Source organism: Oryx dammah, unplaced genomic scaffold, assembly GCF_014754425.2.
Source record: "Oryx dammah isolate SB20612 unplaced genomic scaffold, SCBI_Odam_1.1 HiC_scaffold_23, whole genome shotgun sequence".
Taxonomy (NCBI): domain Eukaryota; kingdom Metazoa; phylum Chordata; class Mammalia; order Artiodactyla; family Bovidae; genus Oryx; species Oryx dammah.
The window spans coordinates 4,575,137-4,588,158 of record NW_024070207.1 but is presented as its reverse complement, the minus strand read 5'-3'; the positions used below and the strand labels follow the sequence as shown (position 1 = coordinate 4,588,158).

Genomic DNA, 13,022 nt, shown 5'->3' with positions numbered 1-13,022 from the left:
CTCAAGGTCGGGAGGGGTGGCAGTGAGGAGATACCCCTTGTCCAAGGTAAGAGAAATCCAAGTAAGACGGTAGGTGTTGCAAGAGGGAATCAGAAGGCAGACACACTGAAACCATAATCCCAAAATCTAATCACACTAGGACTACAGCTTTGTCTAACTCAAACTAAGCCATGCCCTGTGGGGCCACCCAAGATGGGCGGGTCATGGTGAGAGGTCTGACAGAATGTGGTCCACTGGAGAAGGGAATGGCAAACCACTTCAGTTTTCTTGCCTTGAGAACCCCATGAACAGTATGAAAAGGCAAAATGATAGGATACTGAAAGAGGAACTCCTCAGGTCATTAGGTGCCCAACACGCTACTGGAGATCAGTGGAGGAATAACTCCAGAAAGAATGAAGGGATGAAGCCAAAGCAAAAACAATACCCAGCTGTGGATGTGACTGGTGATAGAAGCAAGATCCAATGCTGTAAAAAGCAATATTGCATAGGAACCTGGAATGTCAGGTCCATGAATCAAGGCAAATTGGTAGTGGTCAAACAGGAGATGGCAAGAGTGAATGTCAACATTCTAGGAATCAGCAAACTAAAATGGACTGGAATGGGTGAATTTAACTCAGATGACCATTATATCTACTACGGCAGGCAGGAATCCCTCAGAAGAAACGGAGTAGCCATCATGGTCAACAGAAGAGTCTGAAATGAAGTACTTGGAAGCAATCTCAAAAACGACAGAATGATCTCTGTTCGTTTCCAGGGCAAACCATTCAATATCACAGTAATCCAAGTCTATACCCCAACCAGTAATGCTGAAGAAGCTGAAGTTGAACATTTCTATGAAGACATACAAGACCTTTTAGAACTAACACCCCCAAAAGATGTCCTTTTCATTATAGGGGACTGGAATGCAAAAGTAGGAAGTCAAGAAACACCTGGAGTAACAGGCAGATTTGGCCTTGAAATGTGGAATGAAGCAGGGCAAAGGCTAATAGAGTTTTGCCAAGAGAACACACTGGTCATAGCAGACACTCTCTTCCAACAACACAAGAGAAGACTCTACACATGGACATCACCAGATGGTCAACACCGAAATCAGATTGATTATATTCTTTGCAGCCAAAGATGGAGAAGCTCTATATGGTCAGCAAAAACAAGACTGGGAGCTGATTATGGCTCAGATCATGAACTCCTTATTGCCAAATTCAGACTTAAATTGAAGAAAGCAGGGAAAACCATTAGACCATTCAGGTATGACTTAAATTAAATCCCTTATGATTATACAATGGAAGTGAGAAATAGATTTAAGGGCCTAGATCTGATAGATAGAGTGCCTGATGAACTATGGAGGTTCGTGACATTGTAGAAGAGACAGAGACCAAGACCATCCCCATGGAAAAGAAATGCAAAAAAGCAAAATGGCTGTCTGGGGAGGCCTTACAAATAGCTGTGAAAAGAAGAGAGGCGAAAAGCAAAGGAGAAAAGGAAAGATATAAGCATCTGAAGGCAGAGTTCCAAAGAATAGCAAGAAGAGATAAGAAAGCCTTCTTCAGCGATCAATGCAAAGAAATAGAGGAAAAAAATAGAATGGGAAAGACTAGAGATCTCTTCAAGAAAATTAGAGACACCAAGGGAACATTTCATGCAAAGATGGGCTCGATAAAGGACAGAAATGGTCTGGACCTAACAGAAGCAGAAGATATTAAGAAGAGGTGTCAAGAATAAACAAAAGAACTGTACAAAAAGGATCTTCATGACCAAGATAATCACGATGGTATGATCACTCACCTAGAACCAGACATCCTGGAATGTGAAGTCAAGTGGGCCTTAGAAAGCATCACTATGAACAAAGCTAGTGGAGGTGATGGAATTCCAGTGGAGCTACTTCAAATCCTGAAAGATGATGCTGTGAAAGTGCTGCACTCAATATGCCAGCAAATTTGGGAAACTCAGCAGTGGCCACAGGACTGGAAAAGATCAGTTTTCATTGCAATCCCAAAGAAAGGCAATGCCAAAGAATGCTCAAAGTACAACACAACTGCACTCATTTCACACACTAGTAAAGTTATGCTCAAAATTCTCCAAGCCAGGCTTCAGCAATACGTGAACTGTGAACTTTCTGATTTCAAGCTGGTTTTAGAAAAGGCAGAGGAACCAGAGATCAAATTGCCAACATCTGCTGGATCATTGAAAAGGCAAGAGAGTTCCAGAAAAACACCTATTTCTGCTTTATTGACTCTGCCAAAGTCATTGACTGTGTGGATCACAATAAACTATGGAAAATTCTGAAAGAGATGGGAATACAAGACCACCTAACCTGCCTCTTGAGAAAAATATATGCAGGTCAGGAAGCAACAGTTAGAACTGGACATGGAACAACAGACTGGTTCCAAATAGGAAAAGGAGTACGTCAAGGTTGTATATTGTCACCCTGCTTATTTAACTTATATGCAGAGTACATCATGAGAAACGCTGGACTGGAAGAAGCACAAGCTGGAATCAAGATTTTCAGGAGAAATATCAATAACCTCAGATATGCAGATGACACCACCCTTATGGCAGAAAGTGAAGAGCAACTAAAAAGCCTCTTGATAAAAGTGAAAGAGGAGAGTGAAAAAGTTGGCTTAAAGTTCAACATTCAGCAAACGAAGATCATGGCATCCGGTCCCATCACTTCATGGCAAATACATGGGGAACCAGTAGAAACAGTGTCAGACTTTATTTTTTTGGGCTCCAAAATCACTGCTGATAGTGACTGCAGCCATGAAATTAAGACACTTACTCCTTGGAAGGAAATTTATGACCAACCTAGATGGCATATTAAAAAGCAGAGACATTACTTTGCCAAGAAAGGTCCATTTAGTCAAGGCTATGTTTTTTCCAGTGGCCATGTATGGATGTGAGAGTTGGACTGTGAAAGAAGCTGAGCGCTGAAGAATTGATGCTTTTGAACTGTGGTGTTGGAGAAGACTCCTGAGAGTCTCTTGGACTGTAAGGAGATCCAACCAGTCCATTCTGAAGGTCATCAACCCTGGGTGTCTTTGGAGGGAATGATGCTATAGCTGAAGCTCCAGTACTTTGGCCACCTCATGAGAAGAGTTGACTCATTGGAAAAGACTGTGATGCTGGGAGGGATTGGGGGCAGGAGGAGAAGGGGACGACAGAGGATGAGATGGCTGGATGGCATCACTGACTCAATGGCCGTGAGTCTGAGTGAACTCCGGGAGATGGTGATGGACAGGGAGGCCTGGCGTGCTGCGATTCATGGGGTTGCAAAGAGTCGGACACGACTGACGGACTGAACTGAACTGAACTGATAGTTGATTTACAAAGTTGTGTTAGTTTCAGGTGTAGAGCACAGTAATTCAGTTATATATATACAAACACACACATATTCTTTTTCAGATTCTTTTCCCTTATATGTCACTGTAGAGTATTGAGCTCTCTGTGCTATATAATAGGTCTTTGTTGGTTATCTATTTTATATACAGTAGTGTATGTTAATCCCAAACTCTTCATTTATCCCTCAACATGATTTTTGCATTCTTAAAAAGTTTTCAATGTCTCTATGCTAAATTATTTGAGTTGTTATCATTGTTTTCAGTACCTCCGTCCCACCCCCAGAATCTATCCTTTTTCATATTTGTAGATCAGTTCAACTGAAGAGTACCCTGACAAGGCAAGGAGAGTTGTTTAAACTTATTATTTACAACAACTTATCATACAAATCAGAATTGTCTCAATATGGTCCAATAATAAACTGCATATAATTTTGATGCTGAATCTGATGTAACAGATAATCCCCAACTGTATACTCCTTTGTTTGACGCTGTCTGTTTTCACTTCATAGTAAATAAATGTTCTACCATTGAACTCACATATTTATTATAATAAAATACCACACTTATCTTTTGGCTATCTTGGTTAGATTTTACTTTGAAAAGTTTTCTCTGCGTAAAAGAAAAAGTGATTGAAAAATCACTGCTCTAGTGTCTTCTAAATGGCTCCCAGAGGTCACTTTATAAAATCCAAATTTTATCATGGTACTCTTCTGCTTAAAACCTGTCAGTGGATCCTACACCATGTAAAAACTCAAACTCCTTTATATCAGAACTGTTCTTGGCAGCTGCCCAACTCCCCAGCCTCATCTTTCACCTTGCCTCTTTACATCTGTACCTCAAGCCATACACTTTTGCCCCAAAGCCATATACTTTTTTATGTTTTAGGACCATGACAAAGCCTCCATTTGTCCCAATTTTTTTTAAAAAGCTATGTCCCAAACCTGTCTGGCCTCCTTGTCTACTAGGAAAACTACTTTATATCCTTCAAAGTTCAATCTAAATATAAAGCCTTTCCTCATAATATGCTCCCTTCTCCCACTAAAGAGTTCAGTCTTTCTTCCATTGCAAACCATATACACCATTATCCAACTCAACAAATTTTAACATGAGAGTTTTCACATTAGTCTCCCCAACTAGACTGTTGAATTAACTTATAGGAATTTTGCTCTGATGGGCCTTAGAGTCTTCTATTGGATTGGCCAAAAAGTTCATGCAGATTTCTTGTAATATGGTATGGAAAATTCCAAATGAATTTTTTGGCCAACTCAATATATAGGTGGGAAAAAATAATTAAATAACAAGTGAGTGAAAACAGAGGCTAGGAATTACAATGAGAGACACTCTTTTTCATGTCTGTACTTTTGGCATCTAGTGCTATGAGGATAGTGATCTGTCCTGTCATATCTGTGAATCTTTGCAACTTAGGACAGAATCTGGTTCATGAATGTTACATAATATAATACTTACTTAAAGAAATAAAAAGTGACTTAACTTGGAATTCATCAGTTGCCTAGGGACTAGGGTTGATGTTTACTTTTGTTTAGCAAACCTCTTCCCCATAGATAATCTAAAGTTAATAGTATAAATAAGATTATAAGGGGAATATTTTAAATGCTTAGAAGAACAAACTTTTCAAATCCCCTCAAGTACTTTATAAGCAGCAATTTACATACAATTGATATGCTAATTATAATTTAGCCATATTTGTTCATTAAAACTGGATCCTTAAGGACCTCTACTAGGCAATGTTTGAATGACTGAATCTTAACGTAGCTAAAGCTTCTGAACATACTAGATAAATAAACATGAATGTCCTTAAAATTATTCCATAATTCCAATAATGTTAACTAAATCAAAATGGCCTTTCTGATTTGGCAAGATGCTTTATTAAATACTGTTTCACTTCATTTTATGATACTATTTAAGTCCATTCATTGTTACTTTAAGGATGAAAAAAATACCCACAAGGTTATTAGTAAAGGTCTCTATTATGTATTATAAAGCGAAATTCTTTGGCATGAAATACAAAGCCCCTTACCATCTATGACCTCTTCATTCTCTCCTATGTAGCCTATCTGTGCATCCCACCACTTCTTGCAACTAACCCTACAGTCCAGCTATACCACCTCCCTGCACTTCTTGAGGCATGCTGGGTCTTTTCATGATATCGTAATTTTATACATACTGTTGCTTTTTCTGTAATGGCCTTTGCATACTCATGACCATGAATTCATTCATTAACTCTGATATCTGTTTTCCCATGCCTCAAAGATAGCTCCATAAAGAAGCTTTTTGGTCATCTCAGACAATGGTTCTCAGGGCAAGAATATTTGAGTTGGTTTGCCATTTCCTTCTCTAGTCAAGGAGATCAAACCAGTTAATTCTAAAGGAAATTAACCCTGAATATTCATTGGAAGGATTGATCCTGAAGCTGAAGCTTCAATTCTTTGGCCACCTGATGTGAAGAGCTGACTCATTGGAAAAGACCCTTATGCTGGGAAAGATTGAAGGCAGGAAGAGAAGGGGACGACAGAGGATGAGATGGTTGGAAGGCATCACCGACTCAGTGGACATGAGTTCGAGCAAACTCAGGGAGAGTGAAGGACGGGGAAGCCTGGCATGCTGCAGTCCATGGGGTCACAAAGGGTTGGACACATCTTAGCAACTGAACAACAATAAGACAATGGTAGTCACCCATTTCTCTGTGTTCTCAGCAAATTTTGTTGAGACATATATTATTTATGATAATACATATTTCTGTCTACCTCCATTTGCATGAGGTCTTTGAGTGCAGAAACTGCATGCTATTCATCTTTCTATCCCAGCATTGAGCATTGTATCTGGCACAAAGAAGGCACCTGTTGCGGATTGAATTGTGTCCTCGAAAAATATACACTGTAGTCCTAATTATGATACCTGTGAACGCGACCTTAATTGGAAATAAGTTCTTTGTAGATGAAATCAAATAAAGATAAGGTCATACTGGATTAGGGTAGGCTTTATAACCAACAACTGGTGTCCTTATTAGGAGAAATTTGGCAACACAAAGACTCAGAAGACACAGAGAGGGAAGAAGGCCATGTGACAGCAAAAGCAGAATGAGAAATGATGCAGCTGCAAGCCAAGGAATGGTAAGGATTGCCGGCAACCACCAGATGCTAGCTCCTCTGGTGGCTCAGACAGTAAAGAATCTGCCTGCAATGTAGGACATGCAGGTTTGATCCCTGGCTCAGGAAGATCCCCCAGAGAAAGAATCCCCACTCCAGTATTCTTGCCTGGGAAATCCCGTGGACAGAGGAGTCAGGTAGGCTACAGTGCATAGGGTCAAAAAGAGTCAGACGCGACTGAGCAACTAACACTTTCATTTCACCAGATGCTAGTAGTGAGATATGCAGTAGATTCTCTCTTCAGTGACCCGCATTGGAATCAGTTAGTTCAGTCATTTCAGTCGCTCAGTTGTGTCCAACTCTGCTACCCCATGAATCGCAGCACGCCAGGCCTCCCTGTCCATCATCAACTCCCAGAGTTCACTCAGATTCACGTCCATCGAGTCAGTGATGCCATCCAGCCATCTCATCCTCCGTCGTCCCCTTCTCCTCCTGCCCCCAATCTCTCCCAGCATCAGAGTCTTTTCCAATGAGTCAACTGTTTGCATGAGGTGGCCAAAGTACTGGAGTTTCAGCTATAGCATCATTCCCTCCAAAGAACACCCAGGGCTGATCTCCTTCAGAATGGACTGGTTGGCTCTCCTTGCAGTCCAAGGGACCCTCAAGAGACTTCTCCAACATCGCAGTTCAAAAGCATCAATTCATTGGCACTCAGCTTTCTTCACAGTCCAACTCTCACATCCATACATGACCACAGGAAAAACCATAGCCTTGACTAGACGGACCTCTGTTGGCAAAGTAATGTCTGTGCTTTTGAATATGCTGTCTAGGTTGGTCATAACTTTTCTTCCAAGGAGTAAGCGTCTTTTAATTTCATGGCTGCAATCACCATCTGCAGTGATTTTGGAGGCCCCCAAAATAAAGTTAGCCACTGTTTCCACTGTTTCTGCATCTATTTCCCATGAAGTGATAGGACCAGATGCCATGATCTTTGTTTGCTGAATGTTGAGCTTTAAGCCAACTTTTTCCACTTTCATCAAGAGGCTTTTTAGTTGCTCTTCACTTTCTGCAATAAGGTTGGTGTCATCTGCATATCTGAGGTTATTGATATTTCTCCCGGCAATCTTGATTCCAGCTTGTGTTTCTTCCAGCCCAGCGTTTCTCATGATGCACTCTGCATAGAAGTTAAGTAGTTGATTTCCAGTGGAATCAACCTTGTCTATACCTTGATTTTGTATTTCTAGCCTCTAGAACTCTGAGAGAATAAACCTGTAGTTTTAAGCCACCTAGTTGGTGGTAATACATTATGGCAGTCTTAGGAAACTAATATCTGCATGGATGCTAAGTTGAGTCTGACTCTTTGTGACCCTATGGACTATAGCCCGCCAGGCTTCTCTGTCCAGGGGATTCTCCAGGCAAGAATGCTGGAGTGGGGTGTCATGCCCTCTTCCAGGGGATCTTCGACCCAGGGACTGAACTTGCATCTCTTATGTCTCATACATTGGCAGGTGTGTTCTTTACCACTACTGTCACCTGGGAAGCCCAGAAAACTAATACAGCATCCAATATATTTTTATTGAAACCCACTCCAGAATGACCTAACAGAGGAGATTCTTTTACTCAGTAGAGGATCTATGTCCAATAAATTCTCCAAAGCATCTATTCTTATCTTCCATCTACAAGTTTCAGTAAGCCTATGGAGAGTCCCTTTACAACTTCCATACATGTTTAAAGATGATTCTGGCTGGAAAGAACGGAACAGACGTAAAGCCCATGGAAAGCTGACTTTTTCTCTTTACCATCATATCCACTGGGAACAGAGCAGAGACCTCAAAGCCACAGCTGAAATATTTAGGATCATGATTCATCCAATGAAATTGCTTCTCTGTTGTAGGATTTTCCCTTTGGAGATTTGGCTGGTGTTCTGTGCTCTAAAATGGGCCATATAGTGCTGGAATCATCATGTGACTGTTTCCAAGTCTATAGTTTAATGGTAGAGTCATGAGGACTATTGCTATTACTGCTATTGCTCATAAAACCTATTTTAGGGGAAGTTTAGAACAAAAGTTACAGTAATGCATGCAGTAAATCCACATATAAAGCCAGTTAAAAATGTTACTTCTCTAGCCATTTCATTAACATAGTTGTTATATACACATAACTATCTTCTATAGTCACAGAAAACTTTATTATTTATGAAATGCTTTGAGACACAGTCTTATTTAAAATAAAAATAACATCACCTGATCTTCACTTTTTTCATTAAAAAACTCCTTTTCTACCTGACTATCTTTTTCTTATGCTGATATTAACTTCCAGTTTTTTATCTGAAGTCCATTTCTTCATCTCTGTTTCTAATTGTCTTAATAAGGCATTTTTCCACCTACCCTATTTACAACTCTAGTCCATCACATTCATTATAATAATGTCTCTGTAAAAATATTTAAACTCTCGCCTTTGTATCTAGATCTCTCTTCTTATCTCTCTCACTTAAAAACCATAGAGAGAAATAAAACACAACATTGAAGGTAAAGGAAGACTGCATTTCATAAAGGTTGCCATACAATTGCTTTTTTGAAGATCCAATTTGCAGCCAATGGACATGCAACTGTTTCTTTGTTGGCGCTAGAGCTATCATCATAAAGAAATATTAGAATTCAGTGATAGCTACATTCTTCCTCTCTTCCAGGGACTGGTTTAAGTTGAAACAGACACAGTGCAGAGTGTAAGCTGAGCAAAGAGACATACACAAATGATGCAGATGCTAGACACAGATTATAAAGTATCAAAGACATACCAAACATTCCAGCTTGTTTTTTTAAAAATTTTTTATTTAATGTTTTGGCCATAACACATGGCATGTGGTATCTTATTTTCCCGACAAGGGATAGAACCCATGCCCTCTGTATTGGAAATATGGAATCTTAACCACTGGACCACCAGGAAAGTTCCATTCACCAGCCTGGGTTTTTTTTTTTTTTTTAAGCTTCTTCAGGAAGGTCTTGGCTGAGACCAATTTATACTCTTCTGTCTGCTGACAAACCCCAACACAAATGCTGAGAGACCTACAGGTGCCTTATTGGGAGATCTCTAATAGATTTATCGCAGCTCTTGGTCTGGAACAGTGTGGAACAGATAAGGTTTGGGGCCACCATTTTAAGTAGCTAGGAGGGGTCAGTCATTATTTGATTTATTTACATTGCACATACTTAGGGTAAGTGTTATCACTTTGTGCTGGGATCTATTTTTTTGGGGGGAGGGGACTATTTTAAGCATGTTACAAATATACATTTACTTGACTTTGGAACTCTGTAAAGTAGGTAATTTGATTATGTCCAGATTATAGAGGAGGAAAATGTAACACAAAGAAGTGTCAAACAATTTACCTATATCATACAACTATTGAGCTGCACAGCTGGGATTCAAATCCAGGGAGCCTCTTCTCTGTAGTCCAAGCAGTAACCACTATCCATCCTGACTTTCACTGATTTCTGGGCCTTCTAGACTACCTTGGTTCCAGAGGAGGGAACCTCTTTAGCCTTTCTCAGTTTCTTGGATTATGGGTTAGTTTCAGTATCCCATTGGACTTTATGATTTACTCAGTGTTTAAGGTGTAAGAAAGCTTCTAGCAGGTACTGCTGGATTTTTTGAGTGGGGGATGTAATCTTTGTCTTCTGAGAAGTTAAAAATGAGTTAATTATAAAGGCCACTTGAAGACAAAAAAAAAAAAAAAGAAGTAACTTAAGGACCTTTACAAAGCTTTCTATGCATCAAGATACTGAGAAATGTGGAAGGGGGTACTTAGATTCTGCACCACAATTCTCCTCTAGGCTAGAAGTTGTGTCTGAGCTCATTACTAGGCATGCTGCTATGGATCTATATGTCTGCTTACAGAAGGCTTACCATTTGAGACTGACATCACCAGTTATGTCTTTGCTAGTTTCCACCATGACAGGAAGACTAGCCTGTAACAGAGGTATGTACACTCTAGTAGTGTATCAAAGGGAGGCTGACGAATATGAAGCTGAGTTCTAATATTTATGTATTCACATACATAATATGTATAATATGTGTGTGTGTATACAAGTACACATATACATAGGCACATATACATATAAGAGGCTTCCCTGGTTTCTCAGATGGTAAAGAATCCACCTGCAATACAGGGGGTTCAAGTTTGATCCCCGGGTCAGGAAGATCCCCTGGAGAAGGGAATGGCTACACACTCCAGTATTCTAGCCTGGAGAATTCCATGGACAGAGTTGCCTGGTGGCTACAGTCCATGAAATCACAAAGAGTCAGACACAACTGAGCAACTAACACTTTCACTTTCTTTTTTCTCACATATACATATATACACATGCATGTGTGCTAACTTGCTTCAATAGTGTATGACTCTTTGTGACCCCATGGACTATAGCCCACCAGGCTTCTCTGTCCATGGCAAGAGTACTCTCTCCAGGCAAGAATACTGAAGTGGGTTGCCATGACTTCCTCCAGGGTATCTTCCCAACCCAGGGATCAAACCTGTGTCTCTCAAGTCTCCTGCATTGGCAGGCAGATTCCTTATGACTAGCGCCACGTGGCAAGACCCCACATGTATACATACACACCAGTATATAACTAGAGATTGTTGAGAATTTAGTCTATGCCAGTCTCTGTGCTAAATGCTTCATAGAAATTATTATTCAGTTCATCATCATATCAAACCTATAATATAGGTATCATTATTTATCCTCTTTGACAGATGAGAAAATGGAGGTACAAAGATCTAAAGTCAGTTATTAAGTAGGAACTGTCAGGATACACACCAAAAATATCATCTATTATATATAATTTGAGTTAGGCCTTATGCTTTATCATACTTTCTTAAAACTCTTTTTACCTTTATATTTTCCCAATCTTTTTTTTTTCTTTTTGACTACTCATTACATAAAGTTTTTTAAAGTTAGGTTAAATAGAGTTGAGGCTTCAGTGAAATGTCAAATATTGCAATATTGTGTTACAGCACTAGGCCACAGTGGATTTGAATATTTTCCCTCTTTAATTTTTCTATTTCAGGTTTAAACAAATGCTGCATATATATATATATATATATACACACATATATATATATACATATATAATATCCCTTGTTAAAAGCCTATTGTGTTTGCAATTATAGGAGTGTTAGAAGTTGAAGGCAATAAAATTTATCGTTGCCATGCAAAAAAACAAAATCCTTATCAACACAGGGTATGGTAAAAATGCCTGGTTTATTGGTTGATCTGTGATATGTGAATAACATCCAATTCTGCTATGTTTAACAAGGAGAAACAAAATAAAATGCTATGAAAATGTTGTGAATATTTTATTATCTTAATTAGGATGTATTTTGAAGCAATAAATTTCACATCCTTGGCATATGATGATAAGCTGATACATATGCTGCTGCTGCTGCTAAGTCGCTTCAGTTGTCTTCGACTCTGTGCGACCCCATAGATGGCAGCCCACCAGGCTCCCCGGTCCCTGGGACTCTCCAGGCAAGAACACTGGAGTGGGTTGCCATTTCCTTCTCCAATGTATGAAAGTGAAAAGTGAAAGTGAGGTCACTCAGTCGTGTCCGACTCTTAGCGACCCCATGGACTGCAGCCCACCAGGCTCCTCCATCCATGGGATTTTCCAGGCAAGAGGACTGGAGTGGGGTGCCATTGCCTTCTCCAATGATACATATGCTAGGCAACTGTATTATCAAAATTAAAATACATTCAGTGCACAAAACAGTAATAAGAAGACCATAAATCTAGATTCTTATTTTAGAAAGGAACATAGTGTTATGAGCTGAATTATATCCCTCCAAATTCCTATGTTGAAGTTCTAACTCCTAGCACCCCAGATTGTGGCTGTATTTGGAGAGAGGGCCTTTAAAGAAGTAATTAAATTAAAATGGGGTTGTTAGGGTGGGCCCTAATCCAGTATGACTGGTGTCCTTATAAGAAAAGGAAATTATGACAGATAACACAAACAAATGACCATGTGAGGACACAGCAAGATGGCAGCCATCTGCAAGGCAAGAAGCCACAGAAGTCAAACATGGCCAATGACCCGACCTTAGATTTCTAACCTCCAGAACTGTGAGAAAGTAAATTTCCATTGTGTAAGCTACCCAAAAATATAAACTAACTTTTTGGCCAACCCAATATTTGTTACAGAAACCCTAGTAAATGAATACACACAGTAATGATTAAGAAGTCAATAACTACTACAAAGTTAGTCAAAATTCTATAATTTAGAAGTTCTTATTTTGGCAGGTTGTTCAGATAGGAACTCAAATATTGCTTTTCTATATGGTGTTGTTTAGTTTCCAAGTCATGCCCGATTGTTTTGTGACCTCATGGACTATAGCCCACCAGGTTCCTCTATCCTTGGGAATTCTCCAGGCAAGAATACTGGAGTGGGTTGGCATTTCCTTTTCCAGGGGATCTTCCTGAACCAGGGATCAAGACAACTGTGTCTCCTGCATTGCAGGCAGATGCTTTACTGCTGACCCCCCAGGGAAGACCATGGTGGCTTACATTAAAACAAACATACAAACAAAGAA

The 13,022-nt window shown here is 39.7% G+C and overlaps 1 protein-coding gene across 1 annotated transcript in view; it reads right to left on the bottom strand.

Moving 5' to 3' along the window:
- Nucleotides 1–13,022, bottom strand: part of DIAPH2 (diaphanous related formin 2) — a 968,119-nt gene that overhangs the window by 42,843 nt on the left and 912,254 nt on the right. The gene's annotated exons all lie outside the window — the stretch shown is intronic.